A 24,078-nucleotide genomic window follows, 5' to 3' on the forward strand; every position below is an offset into this window, starting at 1 on the left:
TTGTGCACATGTATTTTCTGTAGTTGTACTCATAGCTCGTACATTTTGTGTTCTGACTGTGAGTTAGCCCAACACAGGCATTTTTTGGGTGCTGCTACAGTCCTCATAACCATCATTCGTAAAGGCTTTATAATGATCCATGGTTGGGACATGTACTACTTAGGAAAAGTCACTAAAAAGGGAAGAGAACATGGACACAGATATTCAATATACAGATAGTTGCCTGCAAAGAATTTCAGTGTGCAATTCAAAAGAAAGAACCAACTAAATACTGCAAAGAAGTAAAAATTAGTTTAAATGTTCAAAGAGCATAGTATTTCTTGGGTTTATTGTTTTCCCCATCATTTTCGCTTTGCCACTCTCCCTCATTCAATTATTTAGTTCTTTTGTCTTGTCCCAATATCATAAGGGAAAATTGACATAGAAGGATAAAGTCTCTGGGTCTCTCCCTTTTTTCCTTTGGATACTCTAAGACAAGAAATATGGGTGTTTTCAGGTATGATAAAGACACTTATTTACTAATAATTTGCTAACCATGTCACTGTTTGAACTAGTAACTGGTATATGTTTAACTTAGATAAGTATTTTTTGAGTGCCTACTGTATGCTACTATATAGCTTGTATAATTGCTTTGCTTTTTTTTTCGCTTCACTTTTTAATTTGGAAAATTATTGAAAGATACAAAAGAAGATGAAAAATGTATCAGCTGGTATAATAGGGAAGGGAATTAATGTATGTTATTATGTGAATATTTTAATAGGTGTCAGGAGCTTTTACACATATTTGCCCTTTAATCCTCATTAAAGCCCTAATAAAGAGGAACTATTAACTTCAATATACAGAGCAGGAGACAGACTCAGGAAGCTAAGTCGCAAGTCAGGTTCATACAGCTATTAGTTGTCAGCACTGGGTTTCAAAGCCAGGCATGTCTGACCCCAGGCCAAGTGCACTGGTTTATGTGCTTCAAAATGTAATGCAGCATTCATATTGCATTATTGCATGAGCACTACATACTCAAAGAGCAGTAGTATAACTGAGGGCAGGGGAAACCTCTGGAACTCTTTTAGAGAGGAGTATCCTGTCAGAGGAATGTGGGTTTCTTTTTTCTTCTTAAAACTTTTTTTTTTTCTGAGCCATGTTATGTTACTATTTACAACTGCATCGTGGCCTAAGGCCCTCTTGTAAGCCTCCTCAGAGAAATGTGCTTTCAGAACAGCTTTCACACCCAGCCTCAGAACACATGTGAATGCCTCCATGTGAAGTCTTTGGAGAGGAAATGGTGATAGATTTTCTTCTGCTGTTTAGAAGGTTCTACTTTATAACTTTTATTTTACAAATTAAAGTTATATAATAGCTTTATAGCTGTTATTCTCCACACTATCTTGATATGAAGTATTATAATAATCATAGGATATTGAAATTTTAAATTCCTATCCCTTTCCTAAGACTCATGGAAGCAGTCTATAACAACAATAGCCATGACAGTAAGAAGAGCTAACATTTATTTGAATGCGTACTACGGGCAGATCCTATGCTTTGTGATATAATATGGATTACCTCATTTCATTTTCTTAACAACTCCATGAGGTAGGAATTGGGATCAAAAGGATCAATAAAGGGCTTCCCTGGTGGCGCAGTGATTGAGAGTCTGCCTGCCAATGCAGGGGACACGGGTTTGTTCCCCGGTCCGGGAAGATCCCACATGCCACGGAGCGGCTGGGCCCGTGAGCCATGGCTGCTGAGCCTGCGCGTCTGGAGCCTGTGCTCTGCAACGGGAGAGGCCACAGCAGTGAGAGGCCCGCGTGCTGCAAAAAAAAAAAAAAAAAAAAAAAATAGGATCAATAAAAACCACCTGTCTTCTCACAAGTTCAAAACCAATTTAGAGGTAGAAACAAGAATCAAAGACTAAAATGCTGCCTTAGGTGCTAATAATGTTAATAAGAGTGGGATGAGGCTTAGGACTACCAGCCAGGAAGGACAGCAGTACTCTGGGTACATAAAAGATGGACTTACCCAGTCACCATCCTTGGAAGCCCTCAAACAACCACAGGCCTCCTTTGAAGGGCGCATACCCCTGTTTCATGTACAGGATGGAAGAGCTAAGAAGGATGAGCGCTCTCTACTCACAGGCAGATTCCAAGTGGAAAAACAAAAAAGAAAAACAAAAAGCTGAGCATGTGCATCTGTTTCTCCCAAACCTATGAATCAGGTAACCAACTTCTCCTGCAGAGAAAAGTAGGTGAGTAAGTAAACACCAGGGGTGCTAGCTCCACTGGAGTTTCTGCCCCGTGGAATCAATGGAAAGGAGGTCTTTGTCCCTAGTTGTAGGTACTGAGCATGGCTCTACCCTACAGATGAGGAAACTGAGTCCCTGAGACACTATATAAGAGTCATAATTAGTAAGCACAGGAAAGTCTAAACAGAGTCACTCTCTAAGTGGTGGAGTTAGGATTAGCGAGGCCAGCTGGGACAGGCTCTGACTTCGTTCAGGTACAAGGTCATGGGAAACTAAAAAGGGAGGGCAGGTATGAGAGGGATACCATAGGAAGTGGTACGAGTTGGACTCACTTATTCCGAGGGTTAGGGAGGAGAGTCAAAAGACTCAGAGTGTTCTAGCATACCTAGCTGGAAAATGGTGAAAGCATGAAAATAAAATGTGTTTCCAGGAGAGACCAGCCAGTGCTTTGTAGGCATGTGACTTTGAGGTAACTTATAGGCTGTTGGAAATCGGAGTTTTCAACTCGGGAGGAAGATCTACAGCAGAGATGCAGATTTTGGAGTTGTCCTTTTTTTTGCGGTACGCGGGCCTCTCACTGTTGTGGCCTCTCCCGTTGCGGAGCACAGGCTCCGGACGCGCAGGCTCAGCGGCCATGGCTCACGGGCCCAGCCGCTCCACGGCATGTGGGATCTTCCCGGACCGGGGCACGAACCCGTGTCCCCTGCATCGGCAGGCGGACTCTCAACCACTGCGCCACCAGGGAAGCCCCTTGATCTCGTTTTTAACCATAGCCCTAGTGCACTACAGGGCAAACTTACAGGTTACCCTGGTGTGCAGGACAGTTTCCATTTGCACCTCCAAGTTCACTGTTCATCCCATTTCCACCCACGTCTCTGCCCTGGAAGGCTGACGCTTATAGGCTACATCAGCTGGGCTCCTGTTCGGTTCAGCCACTGATGGGACTTGGAAGGCAGGAAGAGTGTGAAGGTGGTGTATTGTTTTTCCTTGGTTCTTTTACTGTCAGACCCTTATGGACGGGCTGCTTTCCTTTACCCAGTGACTCTGCAGAAGGTTCCAGCAACTGCTCTCTCCCTTTGCCTCTCAGGCCTAGAAGTGCTAGTGTTACTGGCCCCAGAGGACTCTACTGACCTTTGTTAGATTTTAGGAACACTTGTTCACACCTTTATGAATAATATCTTTGTTGAAGTCTCCCCAGTTTCCCAGTTCCTACTGGGACCTTGAACAAATAATATGCCTCGTAAACCAGAAGGAATTGATGTTCTTCAAGGCACTAGGCTTACCCTTAGTAAACAGAGAGGGGCTTCTAATCTGGGGGTCTCAGACCTGGGAGGAGACGACAGAATTAGTACAAGGTGTGCAAATCCACTCGTACATGATGGCATCCTGTCAGTGGACAGAAAAATATCTTACACAGTTACCACAATTTTTCAAATGTTTGTAAATGTCTGAGTGATTCATCAAATAAAACAAAATGTATTTGAAAATGCCATGAAATTCATTTTAACTGTTGCCTTTACATATTTTATTGATCAACAGATAACTTATTCTAAAAACATAACTATTGCCTTGCTTGGCTAAGGAAATACTTTACGATGTATAGAGGGACCTCACATGCAAAAGGGTTGGAAACTACTTCCAAGGCCTTTGTTCATCAGACTTTTCTGTGGGTTCAAATCTAGAAGGAAGTTGGATGAACTCGTTCATTCCTGACTGTTTCAATAAAGACAGAGACAAAGACAACCACCTACCTGTTGAGGAACTTTTGTAAAAAGCGCTCCTAACTCTTTCATTTCCGGGAAGAAATTCAGGTCCTGGGTCTTGCACTGAGGAGCACCCCACATTCTCAGCTTGGCAATACCTTGTCCTTTGTGTGACCTGCTGTGGCTCCAGCAGCGAGCAGAGTCTACAGAGTGCAAAAATAAACATCTCTAAGGGCCTGTGGAATTTGATGGCCTCTGCAGTATGGGGAAGACATGGGCCGAGGGCCAGGCCCTGTAGGTGAGCCTCTCAGCAGCCCACGTTTGTTTTTAGCCACTCGGCCAAAGCAAGAAGAGACGGCCAGCCTGGCAGTGAAGTTCTGTTTCCAGGTTTGGCCCTGTCTGGTGTCAGGACCTGGCCCTGCCCCCGTGTTCTCAGTGTATCTCATTGAGATATATTCACTTAGGCCTCTGTTACCCAGGTAATGGGAAGGCTAGTTAATCTGTTTTGACAGTGGCTAAAAAAAACAAAGAAAGAATGGGTAATTTCTTGCCCCCATTCCTCAAGCTCCCTGGGCCCCCTCCCCATGTGACTTGAGAAAACATCCAGAACTCAAGAATTGGGGGTGTTCGTTTACTAAATATTTACTGAGTGCCATTTTCTTCCAGGAACCATCCTAGGCACTGAAGCATTAAGGGTCCCTGCTCACAGGGAGCTCACACTCTGAGTGCAGACCTAAGTTCTTCTGCTTGTGCTCTCTTTTTTATATCTTTATTTATTTATTATTTATTTATTTATTTATTATCTTTCACCACCCCACGTGGCTTGTGGGATCTTAGTTCCTGGAGCAGGGATTGAGCCCAGGCCCCCAGCAGTGGAAGCACAGAGTCCTAACCACTGGACTGCCAGGGAATTCCCTGCCTGTACTCTCTATGAAACACAAGTTCTCCACAACACTCCGTGACTTGAGGGGTTAACTTCCAGCCAACTGACATATTTCACTCGGCTCCCCTTCCATGTCAACAACATGGCAGGAGCAGTGATTACAGTGTAAGGAAAATGTTGTAGAGACAGGCAGCACTGTTCTTCCATAAAAGGTTCTCTGTCAACTAACAAAACGACTCTGTGAAATGCATCTCAAGCTCCAAGTTTCTCCTCTGTAGCCAAGAAGCCTCTGATATAACGTAATCTGATTTAATGATTCCATATGCTGTTGAGTGTAAAATTCGAATTAAAGAGTTCTGCAAGGTCACTGAGTTAGACACAAAAATTTCTTCCTTGAACCCCACAAATATTGAGCACCAGTTTTATACCAGACATTGTGCTAAGTGCTGGAATATTCAACTACATGTTGTATTTTTTATCAAAGAGGGCTAGCTACAGCTCAGGCCTATCACTGCTTTTACTTGTATTTCCAGATAGGAGAGAAAAGAGCTGTATTTTTGCAGAAAAAGGTTACTGGGGGCAAGCTCCTTGTTTTGAATTGCACTGTCAACAAACTACTGGACTCAGGAGTAAGCATTTTTCTGATGTTGCCTAGAATCAGCGACTCTGGATTAGGAACTGACAGGGTGAGAAAGAAGCTTGCTTTCTACTCTCTGCCTCTTGTGAATCACAAACTGTACCTTTTTCTCCTTTTCTGTAGACCAAATGCCATATAAATCACACTGATGCTTATTCTACGTCTTATGTAAAGTATTCCTATCCTCAAAGTCTCATAGACAATGTAGAAACGTCGGCAGCTTTATTAGCAAAGGTTAGTGTTTCAGTTTAGTGCCAAAAGGTCCCGTCAGACATCCAAAAATTTCTGGTTGAAGTCAGTAATTATTTACTCCCCTGTTACCAGAATCTGTCTGAGGACTAAGCAGAGAGAAGCAGAAAGGAAAAGAAAACCAAAAAAAAAAAAAAAAAAAAAAAGCAAAGTATTTCTGCGCTTAAGAACAATATATTTTTAATTTTTTTTTTAAATTTTGGCTGCGTTGGGTCTTCATTGCTGCACATGGGCTTTCTCTAGTTGCAGAGAGTGGGAGCTACTCTTCATTGCGGTGCGCAGGCTTCTCATTGCGGTGGCTTCTCTTGTGGAGCACCAACTTTAGGCGTGCAGGCTCAGTAGTTGTGGTGCACAGGCTTAGTTGCTCCGCAGCATGTGGGATCTTCCTGGACCAGGGATCGAACCCGTGCCTCTGCACTGGCAGGCAGATTCTTAACCACTGTGCCACCAGGGAAGTCCCAAGACCAATTTATTTTTTTCACAACATATGTGTAATATCATTGGGCAACAAAAATAAATAAGTCCATATGCATTAGAGGACATCCCTAAGACCCAGAGACTTCAAGTGGAAAAAAAAGTTGGGTCCCTGAGCCAGAGACTATCTAAGCCCAAGCAGAGAGAGAAGGGGTTTCTTTAACTTCTCCCCGACTTTCAGTTGTTTTGGGGGCTTGAGTTTGCCCCTGGATAGAAGACTGTAAGGCTCAGCTGGAATACTTTTCTCCACTGTTATAAAGGCTGTGCAGAAAAGTGTTGGAATTCCCTCACGGCAGACCTGGAAGATGGCCCTTCAATGCACATCCCCTAGGCCAGGGTGTTCAGTGGGCCCTTGAGTCCCGGGTGGGTAGAAGCAGACATTTAATCATTGGTAAGAGGGTGTAATAAAATATCCAGGGGCTGGGAGGCAAGGTATCTTTCTCTTTCCCAAGAGGTTTGTATTTCACCGTAGCATTTAGCAAATATATGCCAGGCACTGTTCTCGGTGCTGGAGACACAAGATCGAACATAATAGTGCTGGCTTCCACCAGGAGGGAGCTTGGAGGCCAGTAGAGAGCAACAGGATGCAGAGGTTAAGACCACAAGCTTTGAACTCAGGCCGAGGCTAAATCTTGGATAGTTAGAGCATTCTTTATCTGTAAAACGGAAATTATAATACCTCCTTCACAGGGCTGGGATAAAGATAAAACGAGAAGAGGAAGCAGCAGTAGATGGTGCACACCAGCTTTTTACCTGCACCTACTCAGCTATCCCAGGACCAGCTTGAGGCTGAAGAAAAGGCAAGATCCCAGAGATCATGACAGACCTCACTGGTCTCCTCCCAAAGAGAACCTCCCCCATGCGGGTACCGGAAAGGCTGGATACCTCAGTTATTAGAGGATTTTGGAGATGGAGGTGCTTTTCCAGCGATCCATGTGGCCCAGTATCCCCTGAATATGGGACAAGAGAAAAAAGTGTCAAATGCACTGGTCATTCAGGTGGATGCTGAAGGAAAAAATAAGTATGATGCAACTGTTCGACAGGGACAGTCAAAAGACAAGGTCATTTATAGCAAGTACACTGACATGGTTCCCAAAGAAGTCATGAATGCAGATGACCCAGACCTGCAAAGACCTGATGAAGAAGCCATTAAAGAGAAAACAGAAAAGACAAAGGTAACCTTAGAAATATCCTTTATCACAGAAGGTTGCTGCAGCCATGCCAGTCCGAGCAGCAGCTGATAAACTGGCTCCTTCTCTGTATATCCAATACACACCATCTCAACAAGGAGTGGCTTTCAGCACTGGAGCTAAACAGAGAGTTATTCGAATGGTGGAAATGCAGAAAGATCCAGTGGAGCCTCGAAGGTTCAAGATGAATAAGAAAATTCCCCGGGGACCACCTTCTCCTCCTGCACCTGTCATGCATTCTCCTAGCCGAAAGATGACCATGAAGGAACAACAAGAGTGGAAGATTCCTCCCTGTATTTCAAACTGGAAAAATGCAAAGGGTTATACAGTTCCATTAGCTAAACGTCTGGCGGCTGATGGAAGAGGACTGCAGACCGTTCACATCAATGAAAATTTTGCAAAACTGGCCGAAGCCCTCTATATTGCTGATCGGAAGGCTTGTGAAGCTGTGGAAATGCGAGCTCAAGTAGAGAGAAAGATGACTCAAAAAGAAAAGGAGAAACATGAAGAGAAACTTAGAGAAATGGCCCAGAAAGCCAGGGGGAGAGAAGAGCTGGGATCAAAACCCATGTGGAAAAAGAGGATGGGGAGGCACGTGAGAGGGATGAAATCCGGCATGACAGGCAAAAAGAGAGACAGCATGACTGGAATCTTTCCAGGGCAGCTCCAGATAAGAGGTTGAAACTGCAGAGAAATGAAAATCGAGATATCAGTGAAGTCATTGTTTTTGGTGTGCCCAACCCTCAGACTTCCAATGAAGTTCAGTATGACCAAAAGCTCTTCAACCAATCCAAGGGTATGGACAGTGGTTTTGCAGGTGGAGAAGATGGAATTTACAATGTTTATGATCAAGCCTGGAGAGGTGGTAAAGATATGGCCCAGAATATTTACAGGCCCAGTAAAAATCTGGACAAGGACATGTATAGTGATGACCTAGAAGCCAGAATAAAGACTAACAGATTTGTCCCCACTAAGGAGTTTTCTGGTTCAGACCGTAGACAGAGGCCGAGAAGGACCAGTTCAGTTTGAGGAGGATCCTTTTGGTTTGGACAAATTTTTGGAAGAAGCCAAACAGCACGGTGGCTCTAAAAGGCCCTCAGATAGCAGCTGCCCCAAGGAACATGAGCATGAAGGCAAGAAGAGGAGAAAGGAGTAGATACTTTCTTCAGAGTGAATGAACCTATTATTCTTAACCCTAATGATGCAAGTCATATGGGGGAACACTTTGTAAATGGCCAGGATAAAAACCAAATCTGGGTGTCAGAGCCCAGCACTACTTTTTATTACAGGAGAAAGGGGGGAATGGAAAAATTCTACTTTGAATTATTTAGTTTTTTTAAAGAGTGGGTTGTGTTTGTGCTTCTCCCACCTTTTGGCATTTATAGAACATACTGCCCCACACATGAAATTAAGGCCACTTCCTTTCGAGTGACGTTAGCACTTTGGGGTTAATATTTTGTCTAAGAGTGACTGTTTACGAATAAAGTTACCCCAACCACAGTGAGTAGAAAGAAGGATGTCCACATATTGGAATTGTCCGGCCAACTGATCTTTGCCCCATTGTGCTCTGTTTTAATTTGGAGTGGGAAAAGCAAGCTCTTGCTTGGTGCAACTATTTGTTTCCAATAAAAACATTGAGACAAAAAAAAAACAGATAAAATGAGATAACATATGTATAATAGTGAATTCAGAGCCTGGTGGATTAAGTGCCCCCAAATAGTAACTGTTGTTACTATTATTGCTGTGTGGCTTCACTGGCCCAGGAGTCAGAGACTTGAGCTCTAAGTACTGGCTGGTTCCTCTGTGACAAGACTGCTTTGCTCCTGGGTGAGCGTCCTTTAGAGGGAAGCCGGTTGTGCTGAATATTCTTCATTTTCTAGCTGGAATGGTTGATTTTCTTGCCTGATGTCTGAAGATTAGACCTTTCTGACGAAGATGAAGTGCTTTTCCCGTTTCTTTCAATTGAATTACCACATTAAAACTAGTGACTGTTATTTATGCTTTTAATTTATTTTTTATGACTTGCTGGGGTTCTCTCTGGTGAAGGCAGAACTTATTTCATTCATTTATTAGACACTGATAGAGCTCTTACTCTGCATCAGACGTTGTGTGTGTGTGTGTGTGTGTGTGTGTGTGTGTGTGTGTGTGTTGGGGTTTGGAGATGGTGGAGAGAATTGGGGGAAGAGACAAGGATGACTTAAGATTGTTTCTGTTCTGTGGAGTTAAACAGGCCAGTGGTAGAGGGAGACATTAAATAGATAACAACAGTGCGTCTGATAAGGGCCAGGAGGGGTATGTACAGAGAGCTCCAAGATTCTGTAAAAGGGAGATAACTACTTTGAGGTTGGAGGTGGGGTGGAAGCAGTTGAAGCAGAAATGATAAGTCAGGTGGGGAAGTGGCGAAGGAAGGAATTTGAAGGTAAAGAAAACAGCATGTAAGAAGCTACTAAAGCTTGATTTTTTTCAGTGGGTTGAAAGAAACATATAGTATCATGGGATAGGTGGGAGTGGCATGATGGGCTGGGAATGAGGCTGATATTTGGCTACAGATATGGACATATATATGGGCTGAATACGGGGCCAGACGGTCCTCAGCCAACAGGTCATGGCTGAGGACACTGAGTTTCCATTATCAGAAATAGTATCTCTCAGTTTCCCTCTTGTTTCTACAGAGACAGGAGTGAGTATCTCAATAAAGAGCTTCAAATGGGACACCCTAAGGGGTACAAACGGTGTATGATTAAAGAGTACTTTCCCACTGTAGAGGCAATAGTAGAGTCCATTTGGAAATCTTCTCTAGTAAGTTGTGGTAGAGTTGAGATTTGCTCATATGATGACACAGATGTGAACAAAATAACAGCTTCTTTGTTGCTATAATAAATCTAAACCTCTTCAAAGCCTCTATGAAGGCAAGAGTGGGGAGTTCATTTTGATTTTTATGTCCTGTCTAAAAAACCTTTGCCTGTCCCCCAATTATGAAGATTTTCTCCTATGTTTTCTTCCAGAAGTTTTTTTTAATAGTTTTTGCATTTATGTTTAGATATGATATTTCGAGTTAGGTTTTGTGTATGGTGTGAGGTAACACTAGAGAGTCGTTTCCTTCCCATACAAATAAGTGTGTGGGTCTATTTCTAAACTCTCTATTCTGTTCCACTAATCTAAAATACCAATATCACTCTTGATTACTTTGGTTTTAGAACAAGTCTTTGAAATCAGTTAGTATAAGCCTTCAACTTTTGTTCTATCTTTTGAAAATTATTTTGGACTTTCTAGGTTCTTTGCATTTCCATATGAGTTTTAGAATCAGCTTGTCAGTTTCTATTTTTAAAAAAAGGCTGCTGGACTTTGTTTGGGATTTCATTGAAACAATCAACTTGGGTAGATATGACATCTTCTCAGTCTTCCATGGAATGAGCAGGCTTGCTCGCTGTCTCTCCCTCTCTCTCAAGCCTTTATAAATTTCTCTCAGCACTGTTTTGTAGTTTTGAATGTACAAATAATGCACATACTATGTTAAAATTATTCCTAGGCATCTCATGGCTTTTGATGAAATGCCTAATGTAAAGTGGTATTTTTAAATTCCACTTTCTATTTGTTCACTATGAAACTGTGTACAAGCCCCTGTGTCCTTGTCTTTTGAAGTAAAAGTCTGACTTAAGAGTTAATGATTGGGAAATGTGAAGATGTAGAAACAAAGAATAGCTGTTGGGCTGGGGAACTGGTAACAATTTAGACTATAAATCTGCCACAGAGCAGAATCACCAAACTCCCAGTTCCCTGAAAGCTACAGATAAAGGCCTGACACACATTGCTAAGGTGTTTTTATAGGAAGCAGACCCCCACCAGATGAAAACTGCTGACCGCAAGAACATAGACCCTAGACTGGTTGAAACCAGAAGGTTGATGATGCTTGAAACTTCATCTTGACGCCAACCAATCCAAGAATTATCCACGAGCTGATCATGCCCTGCTCCTTGAACACTGTAAGACTCCTCGCTACTTCCTCTAGGGTGGGACACCCAGTTTTGAGGGCATTAGCGCACTGTGGCCCCCTTTGCCTGGCAAAGCAATAAAAAGCTATTCTTTTCTGCTTCACCCAAAACTCTGTCTCCGCATTTCTCTTCAGCACCGGTGAACAGAGGCTGAGTTTCAGCGACAACTACTAATATGTAGAAATACAATTGACTAAAAAGGAAAAATAAATTTCAGTTCACCAAAATTAATAGTTTCTGCTCTTCAAGATGCACCATTGGGAAACGAATGGGCAAACCACAGAATAGGAGAAAATATTTGCAATACATATATCTACAAAAGACTTGTATCGAGAATATACAAAGAATTCTTGTATCTCAATAGTAAGATAAACAACCCAATTAAAAATGGGCATGATATTTGAACAGAGGCTTCACAAAAGAAGATATATGAATAGCTAATAAAACATGAAAAAATGGTTAACATAATTAGTAGTAAGGAAAGTACAAATTAAAATTACAATCAGACTCCATTACACACTGGAGCTCTAATATGTTATGGTAATATCATACAGCCATGTTGAAAAGCAGTTTGGCAGTTTCTTCTAAAGTTAAATATACATTTACAATACAACACAGTAATTTCATTCCTAGGTATTTACTCAAGAAAATGAAAACCCATGTCCATAAAAGACTTGTATACAGATGTTCACAGAAGCTTTATTCATAATGGTCAAAAATCGGAAACAATCCTAATGTCCATCAACAAATAAATAAATTGTAATATATCCATAAAACAGATTACTATTTAGCAGTAAAAAGGAATCAAGTACAGGTATGCACAGCAACCTGGATGAATCTCAAAACATTATCATAGGGACTTCCTTGGTGGTGCAGTGGTTAAGAATCTGCCTGCCAATGCAGGGGACACGGGTTCGAGCCCTGGTCCGGGAAGATCCCACGTGCCACGGAACAACTAAGCCTGTGTGCTACAACTACTGAGCCTGCGTGCCACAACTACTGAGCCTGCGCATCTAGAGCCCGTGCCACAACTACTGAGCCCGTGTGCCACAACTACTGAAGCCACCGCAGTGAGAAGCCTGAGCACCATAAGGAAGAGTAGCCCCCGCTCGCTGCAACTAGAGAAAGCCCGCGCGCAGCAGCCAAGACACAATGCAGCCAAAAATAAATAAATAAACTTATTTTAAAAAATTATCATAAGTGAAAGAAGCCAGAAGCAAAATAGTCCATATTGTGTGATTCTATATTTATGACATTCTTGGCTGGCAAAACTCATCTACATCAACAGAAAGCAAACCAGTGGTAATGCAACGCTGAGGTTGGTGGAGATTGACTGCAAAGGAGCGTGAGGGAATGTTTGGGGTGATGAAAATGTTCTATATCTTGATTGTGGTGGTTTTACATGAGTGTGTATATTTGTCAAAAGTCATCAAAATGTAGACTTAAAATGGGTGTGTTTTATTGTATGTAAATTATACCTCAATGTAAAAAAGTTTCTAGCAGGTTTTGCAAGTTTAAAGTAATGTCTTTCATTTAGTGCAGTCTTTTTTGAATCAATAAGCAGCCAAATTGAAGGTTGATTTCTGTATAAAGGTCATTTCTCCCCTGTATTGTGTTCATCCCTCCCTCTCCTGTATGAGTGGTTGGTTTAGGGGAGAATTCATGTGACCTCATGGTAACAGTGGTGGAGATGGTTGGCATGCAGATCCGTGAATTCTCATTGGCCTAAGCAGAACTGCCGCTAGTATTGATCACTGGGCATCATGCTGATGAAACTCATCTTGGTGGTCTCTAGGTAGTGGCTTCTCTCCTCACTGTGTACTGTGATGACATATCTGCTGCTGGTGGAACTTGTAGTTTGCACTCTCTGACTGTCCAGCACATGGGGAAATTCCTCACCTTTTTTGTTGTAGTTCTTGAGGATCAGCCACGATTTCCATTTGGCTCAGGTTATTGGCCACGGAGTCACTTTCCCCTTGGCCCCAGCCCTGCCTCTCATCTCTTAGCTGTCTTCTACTGAGAACATGAGAGAGCCTCAGATCACTCCTGCGCCAGACTGGTGATGAGGGACAGTCGGTGGACACTGTCCTGGCTTTCTCTCTGCCCAGACACATCACAGGCCAAAGGCACCCAGTGAAGCAGTGTCTTCTCATTGTTACCCATGGGACACACAGCACAGGCCTTCTTACTGCAGCTTCCCCCTCAACTTCTCAGGTTCCTATGTCTTCTCTCTGTCATGTACCTACCCCTAGTCAAGGCTCTAGGGAGTGGGAGACATGATCCCTGAGATATCTGGGCAGCTCATCACCCTTACTTTAAAAAAAATTTCTTCTTCCTCTCTTGGTGTAGGTTTCTGCTCTCCCTTTCTGTGTGGTGAGAACTTCCTCTACAACACAATACTGTGACTTCTTACTTATATATGGATTTATTCTGGATGGGACCCATTTCCTTGTTCCACAGAGCAATAAACAATAAGCATAGTCTACCAGGTATCTTAGATATTGGGGAAGAGATACTTAGCAATCAGCCAACTGGTTTAAAGTTTAGACATCAGTAATTTGACGCCCTGTTTTTACAGATTAGGAAATAGTGGCAGAGAGGAAGTGATTCATGCAGGATCATATGACTAAGTAGTGTCACTTGGACCCAGTAGCCTTGAATCTCACTCTTGGTATCTTTCTGCCACACACCTCCACTTCTCTTATGTCTGCAAACCAATTTAAAAAGTAAGGATACTGCTAAAGGTTAAGGCAATGGAAATAAGCAGAAAGGATCGAGGAAGGAAAGAACAATGGAAAGACAGTGTTGGGAGCCCACCGAAATAAGTGCCTCTTCTCCAACTGCAACTGTAAGAAATGTGTAGATTTTCTACTGATAGAACGGATCACCTCAGAAAACTATACTGAGGGCAATGTGAAAGATTTGCCCTACAAATGGAGTGCCTTACTGGACGGGGATCGACCGTTAGCAAGAATTCTTTGCACATGATTAGATTTTTGAAAGCAAAGAGGACAAAGTGAAATTGAAAATATATCCCAACCTGTACTGTTTAAGGAGTAACCTTAGAGGAACATCATAATATAGAGCCTCTTTTGTTTCAATTTTTTTTTTCTGAAGCCAAAATGAGATGCAGAATGCAATTATATTTTAGTGGTTGGATGTCAAAATAAAATAAACGGAAGGCTGCTTAGTAAAATGAAGCATTGCACGATGGAAATGTACTTTCTTTGCTTATAATTGTAGGTATTCTCTTAATTCAGTGAAGACTTTTCCATTATATTTGTGTCGTATCAGGTGGGTTAATTATTTACAAGAGGCTCAGGCTGATATTCTAAGGGAACCACAGGCTGCTCCAAAGTCTCCAGGAAACTAGGTTAGCCTTGTTTAACCTGTGCATCTCTTCTGAATACATATAAATCTATTACATGACCTGTTTTGAAAGAAACTCACATGTTGTTTTGTAAGCAGCGGTACAACCCTGAGTTAACCTGGTGGTTAACCTCCCCTGCCACCCCCCCACCCCCTGCTTCCTTTGGTCATGGTCACTCACATGAATGAGTGCTTAAGCTTTACCATGGCTTGTTGACAGAAATGCCCAGTAACAATTTTGAAATCTGGAGGGCAGATGGGCAAGTGCACTGTCCAAAATCCACCAGAGCTACTCATCCCTATTTTGACTCAGATACAGTGTTGTCAGGCGAGTCCCTTTACTTCTGAGAGCTTCAGCTTCATCATCGTGGAAGGGGGGAAATCATGCCCATCTCTGAGGCTTGTGAGGCTCAAGAGCGACTATTCATGAGGAATTATTAGTAACAGTCTCGCATACTGATGCTTTCAGAGAAGTCCTTTCTCCCCACCCTGGAACCGTGTGAGGATGTTCCTTGTTCTGTGGTTTACCCAGCTTGACTCTAACTTACAACATACCTTTGCTCACTATGCTGTTACTTACATTTTTTATTTGGATTTATGCAATTATCTTTTTTTGAGAGACCCTCACCAATAAGTTCTGAACTTATAAGTTGTGGGAATGCCAAAGGAGGTTGTCTAACTGAAACAAATAAAAATGGAATCATCTGGGGATAGCGGAGGCAAGGTAAAATTTAATGATGTTAAATATCTTTTAACGAAACAGAACATTTTATTTTGCCAAGGGCTTGTTACCCTGTGTCTTCTATGGGATAACCACCTAATTTTCAATGTGCAGCATCAATAAATAATATGGTTATTTTTGGTCCTGGAGAAACCATACAAAAGAGATTTTTGTGCTCATATTTATACTACAGGAGTAACCTGAAATATTTATTTCAGAAAATTATATATAAAATGGTATTGAATGCAATTTTATTTTATTTTATTTTAATTAATGGACTTTATTTTTTAAAGAAATTTTAGGTTTACAGAAAAATTGAGCAGAAAGTACAAAGAGTTCCTGTGTACCCTTTCTCCTTCCCCCACCAATTTCCTCTGTCGTTAACATCTTAGCTTAGTGTGGTACATTTGTTACAACTGATGAACAAATATTGATACATTATTATTAACTAAAGTCCATAGTTTGCATTTGGGTTCACTCTTTGTGTTCTACAGTTCTGAGCTTTGACAAATGTATAACGTCATGTATCCACCATTATAGTATTCTGCAGAATAGAATGCAATTTTGAAAAGGAATCTTAATTATACCATCCCACCTAAATTTCTTTTTGCATATTCTTCCCATACTTCGTGAGTTACAAGTATACAACTTTTACAGAAGTTTTACATAGCTTCCCTCACATTGTACACACAATTTTAGAGTCCTCTTTTTGCTGTAGCATTGCATCATAAACGTTTTCCCATATTACAGTCTTTTCTTCTTCTTTATAATTTTAAAGGATTGTCTATTATCCCATTTGTTTGACGTATCATAATTCTCTAGACATTTCCCAGTTGTTGAGCATTTAGGTTGTTTCGGTTTTACGTTATTCATAGCACAGCTATTATTTTTTTCCGGTAGTATTCAGCTTCTCTTAAGTTGTTTTCTTGGGATAACTTCCCAGAACTGAGATTACTCTTCAAAGAATATGAATAACTTTCTAATCCTTGATCCATTGCCCTATGTTGCTTTCCAAAGGGCTGTTGCATAGCACTGCCTGTCTCAGAATTTTTCAACAGCACTGGGCAGCACAGACCGAGGATGGTCTCACACTGTCCATTTATGAGTAGATGGCTTTATAATCTTACATTGAAGACAGTTTAACCTTGGGGACTATTTTAACAGAAAAACCTCTGAAGAGGCTAGGACTATAGCCAGCTTTCTAAGCTTTGGCTTTTTCACTTGTATAATCGATCCTATCATTTCGTGACACATATTTGTGTCCAGTTGGTGAGTTATTACATTGTGTGTGTTTGTCCGCAGGTGCTGGTAGAATCACCAGTGCCAGTCCTATTGAAATTGCCAGAGTGCTAGATGTCAAGCATGCCATAAACATGACTCACATATGGCTGTTCAAGAAACTTTGATTTATGGCAACACAGTATAGGCAGAAGTGGAAGATCTTATTGCCTAAAGGAGTCAGGCAGGTGTTGTACATGAGTGAAACAGCACAGGGATTGGACAATACAGGAGGTCAGAGGCAGGCTGAAGGGGCTGTACAGGTGTTATCCAAAGGAAGAGTGCCATACTTGACTCCAGCTAATGGCTGCCAAGAAGGAATGCCAGACCAGTATCTTTAGCACTCTCAGTTTTTCAAGAAGACTTGGAAATCTGGATTTTTAGATATCTTAGCTGGTACAGGCTGCTATAACAAAAATCTCACAGCCTGGGTGGCTTAAACAACAGACCTTTAGTTCTCGTAGTTCTAGAGGCTGGGAAGTCCAAGATCAAGGAGCTGGCACATTCAGTGTCTGGTGAGAACCCACTGCCTGGTTCATAGATGCCATGTTTTACTGTGACATCATACGGCAGAAGGGGTAAAGTAGCTCTCTGGGGTCTCTTTTATTTTTTTAATTTTTTAAACTTTGCATCCCTTGTTGGATTTCTAATATTTATCTATTTATCTATTCATTCATTCATGCTGTGCCGGGTCTTAGTTGCGGCACACGGGATCTTAGTTGCGGCACGCGGACTTCTTATTTGCGGCATGCATGCGGGACCTAGGTCTCCCACCAGGGATCGAACCCGGGCCCCCTGCATTGGGAGCACAGAGCCTTACCCACTGGACCACCAGGGAAGTCCCCTGAGGTCTCTTTTAAGCGGGCATTAATCCCATTCTGTATACGCAGGGCCCTCATGACCTAATCACTTTCCAAAGGCCCCTACCTCCAAATACCATCACATTGGAGAGTAGGTTTCAACATATGAATTTTAGGGGAACAAATTCAGTCTATAGCATTAGGAAAATCTCATATTTACATGTGGCAACCAAAGTAAACATTTTAAAAACACTATAGGCCTAACAAAAATGTCCTGAAGTTTGATTTGCTCATTGCTGCCAGTTTGTGACTGTTCTCATCTGAATCTAACTACAGTCCCACAAAGTAGGTAGAGGGGATTTTTTTTTTTTTTTGTACAAACAAAGAAGCTAAGGCTCAGAAATTATTGTTCAACAGATTATTGACTGCCTGTCCCACTAGGATGTAAGCTCCCTGAAGGCAGGGCCACTGTTTATTTTCTTCACTGCTCTAAGCCCTGTTCCTAGAATAGTACATGCATACTAGACACACAATAAATGTTTACTGAATTAATGAGTGATGAATAAATGAAAACAGGTTAAGTCACATGGCAAATAATATCTATGTTTATGTACCAGATACTCCTCATGATTGATTGATTGATTTATACTGAAGTATAGCTGATTTACAATATTATATTAGTTTTAGGTGTACAACGTAGCGATTCGATATTTTTTATAGATTATGCTCCATTTAAAGTTATCATAAAATATTTGCTATATTCCCTGTGCTGTACGTTACATACTTGTATCTTATTTATTTTACACCTGGTACTTTGTACCTCTTAATCCCCTTCCCCTAACTACAACTCCCCCCATCCCTCTCCCTGCTGGTAACCATTAGTTTATTCTCTGTGAGTCTGTTTCTGTTTTTTTATATTCATTCCTTTGTTTTATTTTTTAGAGTCCACATATAAGTGAAAACATACAGTATTTGTCTTTCTCTGTCTGACTTGCTTACTACGCATAATACCCTCCAGGTCTATCCTTGTTGCAAATGGCAAAATTTCATTCTTTTTTATGGCTCAGTGTATTCCAGTGTATATATATTATATACCACATCTTCTTTATCCACTCATCAGGGTTTTTTTCAATTACTATTTTTTTTATTGAGGTATAGTTGATTTACAATGTTGTGTTCATTTCAGGTGTACAGCAAAGTGATTCAGTTATACATACATACATACATATATATATATTCTTTTTCAGATTCTTTTCCATTATAGGTTATTACAAGGTATTGAATATAGTCTCCTGTGCTATACAGTAGGTCCTTATTGTCTATCTATTTTATATATAGTAGTGTGCAGGTACTCCTCATATTTTATCTCATTTTAATCCATACAACATTCTGTAAGGCTAACATTAGCCCCATTTTATGAATGAGAAAACTGAGGCTCAGAGAGTTAAAGTAGGTTGCCTGAGTTCATATAACTCATAAGATAGAGAATCAGGACCAGGAAGGACCCGGATCTTCCTCTGACTGCTAGTTCTTTTTGTTCTTCTACCCTTCACTCTGCCACCATAGCCATAAATATCGATTCTCTCCCACCTCATCCTCCCAGATATTGGCATTTTATTCTGCAGATCAATGCATCACATCTCCCTAGAACAGGGGTCTGCACACTTTCTCTGTAAAAGGCCAGATAGTAATTATTTTAAGTTTTGCTAGACTAAATACTTCTACTTCGTCGCAACTACTCCATTGCCGTTGTAGCATGAAAGCAAAGACAAAATGCAACTAAATGGGTATGGTTGTGTTCCGGTAAACTTTTATTTACTGAAAGAGGCCGCAGGCCAAAGTTTGCTTGAGGGCTGTAGTTAGCTGATTCCTGCCCAATGAGACAGAAAAATTATCTTATTTAAAAGGTGACACGCTAGCTAAGTGGCTAGCTCACTGTATAGATATTTAAATTCTTTTCTAGTTCTTTGGCTTGACTTCATAGTTCATAGAAAATATTTACCGTATACACCTTAAATTACCCCAACATTGCAGTGGTGTGCTAGTAAATGTTTAACAACTGGTTGTCTCAGAGGATACAAAAAGTTTGGATGTGTAGTTTACCAATGTATGGCTTCTGTGGTAGAGGCACTCCTCACGTGGCCAGTTTCAAGCCACCAATATGACATCACTGAACGTGGCATGGGGATGAGAGGCAGCAGATACTGACTTCAACATACCACTGTCTGCAGGCATGTATCCATTTGTATCCTCTTGGCCGAAGTAACAGAAACCTCAGCTAGTTCCCACAATAAGTCAAATGTGTTATGTTACCTAACAAGCTAGATAGGGTGGCTCCAGAATTGGTTAGTTTAGTGGCTCAGTGACATCATTAAGGTTCCAGCTTCTTTTCGTCTTTCTGCTGTGCCTGCAAGACGACTTACTGACTTTGTCTTCAGGCTAGCTTCCTTCATGGTGAAGAAGTGACGGCTGTAGTTCCAGGTGTCATATCCAGATTCAAAATGTCTATAGGAAGAAGCAGGGCTTGTTTCTTTCCTGCGTCTTTTCTTAAGAGCAAGGAAATCTTTTCCAAAGGACTTTCCCTCATAGTTCATTGGCTGGAATTGCTTCACCTCCTAACCCCTAAGCACTTACTGACAAGGGAAAGGGAAACCAATCAAAAGCCATTCCCTGAAACAATGGATTGGGCCACCCTTCCCTGAAGCAAATGGCTGCTGGAGAGAGCAGATAGAGTAGATCCCTGAACCAAGCCAGGGCTATGACAGAATGGAGGAGAGGTGGACTATGGATTGGGGATAGGCAACCAGCTCTGTCTGCTGCAGTAGGCTGTGTATATTAAAGTGAAAATACAAGTATGATAGATCTTTTAAATGAGTTTTTCTTTGAGTGTTTAATATTGGGGAGGAAAGTAGTTGACTATTAAAAGTAACCTACCCATGACTTCCCTGGCGGTCCAGTGGCTAAGACTCCACGCTTCCACTTCAGGGGGCGCGGGTTGGATCCCTGGTCAAGGAACAAAGATCCCGCATGCTGCGTGGTGTGGCCAAAAAAAAAAAAAAAAGTAACTTACCCATGACACAAAGTTATGTTTTGGAGGCACTGACCCTTAAGCTCCAGAGTGTCGGAGACTCCTCTGGTTGTTTTGAAATCAGGGAGAGTTCCTTAGCTGATCAAGTCAGTGACCTTAGGCATGTTTCAGGGAAATGCCAATGGTACCATTTAAAGAACTGTATTTCTAGCTGCATCAGGCTGCAATTAACGTCCTACTGGTGTGCCTTCAGCGAGAATTATATGCGTATGATTAGGTTAAAATGTATATGAATTTACATCAAGGAATAAGGAAAAGTAGTGCAAGTAGTATAGGGTATTGGTTAGGAAAAGTAAGACTAGGGTTCATATCCCATTTCTGCTCCTTGGTAGTGATAATAATAATTAGGAAAATTACTGCATCTCTCTAGTCTGAGTTACGGTATCTGTAAAATAGGGATAATAATACCTACCATCTATGGTTGTTGTAAGAATTAAATGAGATACTGTCTATAACGCTGCTTCATAGCAATGTGGCCTATGGATGGTCTGAAAAGCTACCTCCATATTGTCATTTTCACTTAGCCCAGTGCTTTGGCTATGACTCTGTCCCTAGGCCAGTGATTAACAATATTACCATTTCAAATAATAATTTTGACTTTCTGTCAATTGGTAGGCTTAATATTTGTAACAATACTGCTCTTCTAATACTTCTGATGGATTTATACTCTCCAGCCATTCAGTCCATCTCCTTTGTCAGTCTCCCCACATTCACAGGATGGCCAATTAAGATGAAAAGGGAGGCACTTCCAGGTCTTGAAAGTGAACAAACCTAAGTGGTCTACGTGGAATCACTCTTGTTGCTTTCGGCTGACTATCTTTGCTCTGCATTTGTTCTCTGAACACACAGGCTGCCAATTTGTTCCCGTGGCTTCAAAGATGAACGCTTGCGAGGTTTTACTATGAGCCATTTTCTTGAGAAAGTCGTGGCTTTAAAGTAAAGTTTTCTTTATTAGACAGTTTGGTTTGTCCATAATTTACCAGGTGGTGCATGGTCTATGGTCACCAAACAATGTATGCTTAGTCATATTTGAAATGATGTTTTATTTATTTATTTATAAAGAGCAGATCTTTTTTTTTTTTTTACTATTCATTTTATTTATTTATTTATTTGGCTGCGCTGGGTCTTAGTTGCAGCATTCAAACTCTTAGTTGCAGCATGCAGGATCTAGTTCCCTGACCAGGGATCAAACCTGGGCCTCCTGCATTGAGTGCGCAGAGTCTTAGCCACTGGACCACCAGGGAAGTCCCTGGTGTTTCATTTAATTAATATTATTTAAAATTTCTTCTGGTGATCATTATAAAATTGTACCTCAAATTGGGTGATTGGCTCAATCCAGTGGAGAAATCACCTGTTAAAACTCTGATTTAGTCTCTTAAAAAATTCATCCCTAACTGTAATTAAGAAGCTTGATTGACATGCCAAAGTATACCATACGAAACACTTGATCTCACAGTTCTTGTGGGACCACATTCAGGCCTCGTTTAGTTGGGCCTGGCTGGCTTGGCGCAGGGTCTCACAAAGCTGCCATCAAAGTGTCAGCCAGAGTGTGTTCTCAACTGGAGGCTCAACTAGGGAAAAAAATCTGCTTCCTAGCTCACTTGGTTGGCAGAATTCATTTCCTTCTGTTGTAGGACTGAGAGCTTTAGCTTTTGGCTGTCACTTTAGCTTTTTGAGGCTGTCCTCAGCTCCTACTGGCTACCCATAGTTCCCTGCCACATGGCCTTCTCCATGGCAGTGTGCAACACAGCGGCCTGCTTCTTCAAGGCCAGCAGGAGAGTGAGAGTCGGCTAGCAGGGCTGAGTCTTATTCAGCATGACCTAATCATGGGAGTCATGTGCCATCACCTGTGCTGTATTCTGGTTAGAAGCAAGTCACAGGTCCCACCCACACTCAGTGGAAGGGATTACACAACAAGAACAGCAGGATGTGAGACCATAGGGGTAGCTGAGACTCTGTCTACCACAAGGAGCTGTGTGTGTCTTGCTTGTCACTGAATCCTTGGTGTCCGGAATAACGCCTAACACACATTAGATGCTCCATAAGTGTTGGTAGTTGAATGAATTAATGTTGCAGATATTACTTCTTTGAATCATGTGTTGCTTATTTTTTTCCCCAAGTCTATGGTTTACCTTTTCGTCTTATTTATTACATGTTTTGGTGTATAGACATGTTAAATTTTAATTTAGACAAATCAACAAAATTTTCCCTTGGTTTGTTAACATCACTTTACATCTCAGGGAGTCCTTTTCCCATCCAGAGGTTAGATAATTATTTGCATATGTTTTCTCCTAGATTTTAAATGACTTCTTTTTTACATTTAACTCTGATCTATCTAGAAGGTTAAGAACTAAATGGAGGGACTTCCCTGGTGGCACAGTGGTTGAGAGTCCACCTGCCAATGCAGGGGACACAGGTTCGAGCCCCGGTCCGGGAAGATCCCACACGCTGTGGAGCAACTAAGCCCATGCACCACAACTACTGAGCCTGCGCTCTAGAGCCCGCGAGCCACAACTACTGAGCCCGTGCACCACAACTACTGAAGCCCACATGCCCTGGAGCCTGTGCACCACAACTACTGAAGCCACTGCAATGAGAAGCACACGCACCGCAACGAAGAGTAGCCCCTGCTTGCCGCAACTAGAGAAAGCCCACACACAGCAACGAAGACCCAGTGCAGCCAAAAATAAATAAAATAAATAAGTTTATTTTTTTAAAAAAAGAATTAAACGGAGAGTTGTAACGCGAGGTAGCAAATAATCCTTTTTTTCCCCATCCCTCTTTGCTACCTTATTTAGTTGTATTGAATTATTATGTGCTAGCTTCTGGGCTTTCTATTCTGTTTCACTTATTTTTCATTCTCTTCTTGCTTCAATTTTTTCCATCTAAGAATTATAGCATTCTTGGTCAGAAAGGCCAATGCAGTTACCGTCAGAATCATTCAGTATAATAATTAAGACATAGCCTAAGCTGTTGTAACAGAAAGACTCCAGAATGGAGAGCTTCAAATAAAGCTGAGGCTTATTTAAGTTTGGTGTAACAGTGAGGGGTGTGTGAAGTCAGGAGCTGGAGAGGCACCTCTTCCCCACAGAGTCGTTTGAGGACCCAGGCTCCTTCTGTTCTGTAGCTCTGCCAGCCCCTAGGGCGATGTCTGGGCCTGTGTGGTAGGAACTGTCTCATCCCCACATCCACATTCCAGTCTATGGGAAAGGAGGTGGTGGAAGTCTTAAGAAAGTGCCTTTGCCTTTGAGCTGAGGAACCCGAAGTGGCATGTATTATTTTGCTCATATCCCTTTAGTCTAGACTAAACCACGTTGCCACATCTACCTTCAAGGTATGGTATCCAAACTGTCGTCATGGATTTGGCTAAAAGTCGAGAAGATCTGTTATTAAAAAAAGAAGGGGGGAGAGGTTCCAAGGACAACTAATGGTCTTTGCACCAGGCCAGTATTCATAGT

General features: G+C 41.6%; 1 protein-coding gene and 1 pseudogene across 2 annotated transcripts in view; both read left to right on the forward strand.

Annotated features, from left to right (window-relative positions):
* Positions 1 to 24,078, forward strand: part of SLC16A12 (solute carrier family 16 member 12) — a 91,071-nt gene that overhangs the window by 41,539 nt on the left and 25,454 nt on the right. The gene's annotated exons all lie outside the window — the stretch shown is intronic.
* Positions 6,889 to 9,000, forward strand: LOC308616986 (SNW domain-containing protein 1-like; annotated as a pseudogene). The gene has a single exon. The product of its transcript is annotated as an SNW domain-containing protein 1-like (transcript).

Source organism: Mesoplodon bidens, assembly GCF_964165515.1.
Source record: "Mesoplodon bidens genome assembly, chromosome: 1".
Classification (NCBI taxonomy): Eukaryota; Metazoa; Chordata; class Mammalia; order Artiodactyla; family Ziphiidae; genus Mesoplodon; species Mesoplodon bidens.